Here is a 7,001-nt window from a genome sequence, read left to right as displayed (position 1 = left end):
TAGACTGAGGGTTTTACTTGAGCTCATGCTCACTCGTACAACATGAATACTGAAAGAAGGGAAACTATTTCTAAAATATCTTATAGCCTCTTATACATAAATGTGGCGTACAACACACCCATGCACAAGACTCTACTAGATGTGGCTTTTCAAACTTCCTAGGACACTATTGAACATTAGGCTCCGAATCCTGTGCTTTTGAACCTATGGTATAAGACACCATAGTGCAAGAAAAATATATGCATCAGTATATGGGAATATACTGGTATACTAGATGAGGTAAGGATGAATGTAATGGTTTACATGCATGAACAATACTGACTAAATATCATGAGACTACTAAATGAGGATACATGCATGAGTGCATAAACTATAACTTAAATCATAGTAACACTGACTACTGAATACTAAATTCTAATAACTGGATTTCTGATAATTGAGTCTACTGATATCTGATTGACTGATGTTGAGAGCAGTCCTATCTAGCAGGTGATCTCTGGATATACTTATAATGAAGATAATTAACTGAATCTAAGATCAGTCATATCTAGCAGGTGATCTCTGAATATAATTGTACTGATACTGATACTTCTTGACTAAATCAGAGATTAGTTCTATCTAGTGGGTGATATCTAAATCCATTGATAATACTATTGAGTGACTGTATCTAACAGTCCTGAATCTATGCTACTGAACTAATTTCTTTTAATGAGACTGATTTTGAAGCTGAGATAGTGGGAGGTCATCATCTAATCGACCTTCCCTTTTTAGCTAAGTTTGGGGTCCAACCTATAACCCCAGTTGGAAGAGTGTCAGTACCATGTCACGGGTAAAGACAACTTTTGTGGAGTAAGTCCTATCTAACTGGTGACCCTTGGGATCAGTCCTACCTAACAGATGATCCCTGAGTATGTCAGTCCTTTCTAACGGGTGATATCTCGTACCTACACTGGCTACGTAGTTTTAGAACTTAGGGATTTCTTCTACGGATCTTAGTCCTATCTAATGGATGAGCCCCTATTCCTAGGTTCTCTCGGTGCTGAATCCTACTCCCAACTGAAAGACTTTGAATTAATTCTTAGACTATACTAAACTGAACTTAATTTGTTACTGATCATACTGATTAACTGAGCTAAGCTAAGTTCACTGAGTTCCGTTGATTGATAAAATTCTTCTGAGTTCTAAATTTTTTACTGAACTGAAGCTAGAATACTACTGATACTGAGATTACTGAGATTTCCTAAGTTCTAGGACTGTTTGAGTTCTACTAATCGATTGAAAGTATCTTGAAAACTAACACTGGCTTTAGACAAGCAGTTAATTTGTCAGGTATAAATACCCCCAGGACTCGATAACATAAATAATCAAGATAGGACAACTTGAACATAATATGACAATAGGCTTTCATTCACAACACAATCAATAAAGCATCCCTTCGAGAACTTAGAAGTATTAAACATGTAAATGTATAGGGGGTGTATACTATTATCTCATAATTCATTCAATAAGGAATGCACATGGGTAGTACCGCATGCGACATATCATAATTCATTCACTAAGGCCTTTCAACAAACACTTGGCATGCATTAGCATATACACAATTGGGAATTTCTTGTCGACATGCTATAATGTCTCTATTTCCTTCACATGAGAAATTTATCAAATATATGGGGAGCATACTTTATTCAATACACCTAATTAACATGATTACATCAATCAACATGTATCTTGAAGGGGTTTATCATGAACATCAAATAAACATCACATACTAGGATTAAAACTTGGAACTTTGTAAACAAAACATGAACTAAAACTCAATAACAACATGAACTTCAATTTCAATTCACATGAACCATAAAAACTCATAAATATATAATCTTTGAATTTAGAAAAGAAAATTCTTGAACTTTTTGAATGGAAGGAACCCAAAATCAACATCTAACAAACCTGGAAATCTAGATTCCTGAAGTTCTTGAATACTCTTGGAGGGATTCTTGAGATTGCTTTTGAAACTTAGGAGCTAGGGTTTTCTACCTTTGAGAGAGAATGCTTTAGTTCTTGAGGAATAATGAAAATAGATGAGCAATTTTGGCTATTAAGGGTTTAAATCCCGTGTATAGGCTAATTAGGGGATTTAAGAAATTACTAATTGTTCTTTGGAATTAAATAACAGAATCTAAAAATCCTAATTTTTTATGCTAGCGCGACGCGGTGAAATCGCGCCAGCTCACTGGAAACTAGACAATTGGGAAACTGGTTGGTGGTACAACTTGGTGGAAATTGCATTCCTACCTTGGTTGTGTACTGGAAAGGCACAGCGACGCGGTGGAATCGCATTGGACCCCTGAAATTGACAATTTTAAAATTGAGCCTTGGCGCGACATGACAACATCGCGCAGGCTCACTGTTTTTTGACAAATGCTACTTTGGCTGACTCTGCGATGCGTTAAAGTACCATATGGTACACTGTCTTACTAAAATGGCTCTAACTCTTTGCTCGAGTGTCTGATTTGGGAAAATTTGGTATCGACGGAAAGCTTATTCGATTATCCACATGTTAAAAAGTTAAAATCTAAAAAATTTCACATGTAATAAAATATATTCATCTTTGAAGCAAGACTTTTTATGCTCTAGAGACAAATTTGAACTAGGAGAAGTGTGGGGTATTACAAACTCTTTTTAAAATCATTGTCATAGAAGCATTTATGGAAACATTTAATGGAAAAAAATTATCTATTGCATCGCTTTTTAATTTTCCTCCACAATATTTTACTTAAGTCCACCAAAAAAAAAATATTTCTCTTTAAAGAGCTATAGAAAATATCAAAATCAAGTAGCAAATTAGAAAATATCAAAATCTCACTTTCTGTAGCAAATCGGAAAATCCACAATCCAAATTGTAACTATAATTTATAGAAAATCAGATTTCTATAGCAAAATCCCTCAATCGGAGTTACAAATTGGAGTACACTTGATAGAGACACCGAGGTAGATTTCTTATTTGGATACTCATCATTTCTTCTTTCACACCCAAATACTTCACTGTACCATCTCTCTGTCATATTTCGTCTTATCCAAACAAAGAAAGAAGTTGACTAAAGATGTTGAGATTGTAGAGCAAGGTCCTTCTTCCAATTTCATCCCCTTCTATATTCCACCATAAGTACAATTTTACAACAACTCTCTTCATAATCGATTTATATGGTGTAATTAACCCAAGTTAGATTTTTATCTTTTGGGTATGTTTTTTTTACTAAATGTTTTGGTTTTTTTGATCTATTTTGGGTGATTATTGTTTATTCAGATTTGAAGGAGATAGCATCATTGATTAAGACTGGGGCATATGCTTATGAAGCAAAGAGGATTTCAAGAGGTGTGAGTCTGACTGGTACTCAAGAAGAAGCTAAAGGCTTCTTCACAAATTTCTTTCCTCAATTTTGTTCTACTCCCTAGATCCAACCTACATTCCTGACCTATGATACCAAATTGTACCTCCATTAGCATGCATCAATTTACTTGACCTAGAAACAGATCTATTTCTGACTGATAAGAGGAGGGTATCTAAAGAAGTGATGCCACTTGGGTTATTTTTGTTCTTTTTAGATACGAAATCATATTCCCTTTGATTTCATTTGTGAATCATGTCATTTCATTATTAAAAGTAGTTGAAACATAAAATATAAACCCTCTTCCATTGACAATATATAAAGAGATCTTCTCTACATGAAATTTGGCTCCTTCCAATATTTCTATAAAGAGAGATTATCTTTTAAAAAGAAATTTTTATGAAGAGCTGGAGCTTTAGATTAGTCATCAAGAAGGGTGAAAAGATAATAGTATCACAAGCTTGGGATAGACTTTGATGTTCATAGGTTAAATTATGACTGTTGTTTTTGATTCTTCTAGTTGAAGTTCAGCATTGCTAGATTATTTAATACCATATTGCATTATTAGTTTTCCATCAACTCGTTATGCTTTACATGAAACTTCACCCACTTGGTCATCTATTTTTTTCCCTTGGTGACTTTATTGCTAAGTATCATATATTCAATCAAGTTCAATGATGGTAAATGTGACATATTATGAAGGTCGAAAGCAGGGTAGAAATGAGTTTATGATACGCCTTCAACCTTCCAAAGCCATGTACATGAACCTTATGGTTAGAATAATTCCTTGCACTGGTTATTATTCATCAAATAGTTTCTAATATGTTATGTCAAAGAAGTGTTCAAATTATAATTTTATCCACTATACATTTTCAAAACAAACTCATGATATACTGTACTTATTTATCCCTATCAAATTCTCTATTTTAGATAATTTTAGGACTTAAATCTTATGCGTATTAACATGTATGAGATATAGAGAGGGGATAAAATGAACACATGCTTGAATGGCACTCGTATTACATCTACGAAAAAAGGCATATGTGTAGGCGCATACATGTAACTATGGACAACCTTAATAATTTGACAATTCTCTGTTTAATCATATATTTTTTCTTCATGGTAGTCGATCGATGCACTTCTTGAGATTCTTAACAAGGATGGTAAAACACCTGATGCATTTATTTTGGTGCAAACCATGAGGTATTATATTATATCCTCTTTTTAATTATTTAACTCAAAAGTTAGTTATAAGGGTTAGAGTACTATAAATCTCACAATCTGTATAGGGGGAGATTAGAACTATAGAAAATGTTTTAAAAACTTGAAATCACAGCATTAAATCCATATACGAATTGACCAAAATACTGATGAAAATAGTACTATCTTTTTCTTTTCTTTTTTCTTCTTGAGAAGGACAACTTGATACACTGTATATGTTGTATTTTGATATATGATCAATATTTCTTTAACTATGAATATATATAAATTGTAACTCTATGTGTGTGTGCACACACGTAACTCTAAGCATCAAGGTAACTACAATTAGAGGTTGAGAAAGATAGACATGGTGCTAGAGGGATAAACTTTAGAAGATAGTATTAATTTCTAAAGAAAAAATAATTGGAAATGGAAAGGTTGAGCCCAAATCAAAACAAGATAGTGTCTTCTAATAATTCAAACTTCAATATACATAACAATCTTTATTAAATTGAATAATTTTCTTTGTATTTTTCCATACAGAGGAATAAGAGCTAGTTATTTTTTGTCATTCCTTGAAGTGGTTGTTGCTTGTGATGTTGTGGACAATGAGTCACTATCAACATTTAAGGATGATGGTGCTGATTTAATGAGTGATAAATTTGATAATGGAAGGAGGAGAATAATATTTTCACTTGAAAAAAAAATTCTGAGGCATATGCTTCATGTATCTAGCTTATCTCAAGAGCCTAGAGGATAATGAGACATTGTATGTGTCAGTGCTAAGGTAATTTGATCAATGGTAATCCATAATTGAAATAATTTTATGATCTTGTTATTATCTTCTAGCAATTTTAACTTTAACACCAATGATGACAAATTTTAGTACTCACCGCACAAGTGATATCTTAAGCTAATCTGAAGTTTTTATGGTCTATAGTATAACTCATTAAAATGTAGCATAACATCTAGTTAGGTAGGTAAGTTGAGCATAGAATGTATATTTAGTTTACTTGAACAACTAATAATTAATTTTATTTGTGAATGAAATGAAATTTTGTGTGCTCAAGATTCATGTCATTTGTTGTCATCTATCAGCATGAATATCGATGGATGGAACCAAAGTTTTTCATTGGAGTCAATGCTACCATAAGGTAATAAAATCCTAAAGCTTCAAAAATATGCACTTCATTTATGTGTTTAGATGTGTTAATATATTATTTCTTTCATAGTGTTCGGGTCTCAAATGAGCTTGGGCTAGAACGTCTAAGGGCGACGAAATATAGCATCTATGTGATAGTGTTTTAGTCACTTCTCATTGGGATAATCTACATGGTTGTAGTATTAGTAGTACGAAATCCCTTTTCCATTCTTTTCACCAGCAATGAGGTTTTTATATGAGTTGTTTCTCAGTATGCTTGGTTTCTTGGATTAACAATGGTTCTTAACAGTGTTCAACCTGTGATATCAGGTGTTTCTTTTATTAATTTTTTCTATTTCTATATTTACGAGAGTGTTACTCTTCTATAGTCCTCAAAATAATATTCTTCAAGCCAACTTTTATGTTTCAGGTATTGTTATTGGAGGTGGGTAGCAAGGTCTCATGGATTACATTAATTTGTGTTCTAATTATGTTTTTAGTGTACCTCTTGGATATCTTCTTGCTTATGTGGCTAACTTAGGAGTCATGGTAAAAAATTCCTCATTCTGGATGGTCATTTATCTATTTGCATTTCTTGGCATCTTCTATTGTAGAAAACTACTTATTTGTTTTAGTATCTCTTACCATCAATAGAATTTTAATCTGTTCCAAATGTTAGATTTGCACTTGCAGGGACTACGGGGAGGAATGATGGGTGGGCTAGCTTTGCAAACATTGCTACTCTTATTTATAGTATATAGAATTGATTGGGTTAAAAAACAAGATTTACCAAATGTTAGACTATAATCATTATGTATGTAAATATTAATTGTCAGTACGAGTGACTATTTTGTATAAATTGTTAAAATTTATATTTGAGATAGTTATAACATGTGGCAATAATCGTTGCAATAGATCAATAAATCATTGCAATAGGTAGTCAAAAATCATCTCAAAAGACCAATAAAACTATTGCAATAATTTAATGAAATAGTTATAATAGGTACTCAAAAATCATTGCAATAGAATAACAAAACTATCACAATAGATGTTATTGCAATGGTTTAATGCCGTTATAATAGAATCTATTGCAACGGTTAGTAACCATTGTAATAGATGAAAAGAGGCATCCCAATAAGTCAAAAAATAACTGTTACTATAGCTTCACCTATGGCAACGATTTTAGCCAACCAGTGCATAAACCGTTACTATAGACCTATCGCAACACCCACATATAGGACATTTGTTGAACCATTGCTAGAGAGCTATGACAA

The 7,001-nt window shown here is 32.7% G+C and overlaps 1 long non-coding RNA gene across 2 annotated transcripts; it reads left to right on the top strand.

The window, feature by feature from the left end:
* Window positions 1-2,757: 2,757 nt before the first annotated feature.
* Window positions 2,758-6,627, top strand: LOC124898883. 2 transcript variants are annotated; one of them, XR_007055688.1, is made up of 5 exons: window positions 2,758-2,988; window positions 3,305-3,373; window positions 4,513-4,589; window positions 5,685-5,740; window positions 6,407-6,555. It is a non-coding gene; the product is annotated as an uncharacterized LOC124898883 (long non-coding RNA). The 2 variants fall into 2 exon arrangements; XR_007055689.1 differs by lacking the exon at window positions 2,758-2,988 and adding an exon at window positions 3,000-3,163 and having other exon boundaries at window positions 6,407-6,627.
* Window positions 6,628-7,001: the final 374 nt, after the last annotated feature.

Source organism: Capsicum annuum, chromosome 5 (assembly GCF_002878395.1).
Source record: "Capsicum annuum cultivar UCD-10X-F1 chromosome 5, UCD10Xv1.1, whole genome shotgun sequence".
In the NCBI taxonomy this organism is placed as follows: Eukaryota; Viridiplantae; Streptophyta; class Magnoliopsida; order Solanales; family Solanaceae; genus Capsicum; species Capsicum annuum.
The sequence above is the reverse complement of the archived record's forward strand: the minus strand, read 5'-3'. Positions and strand labels throughout refer to the sequence as shown.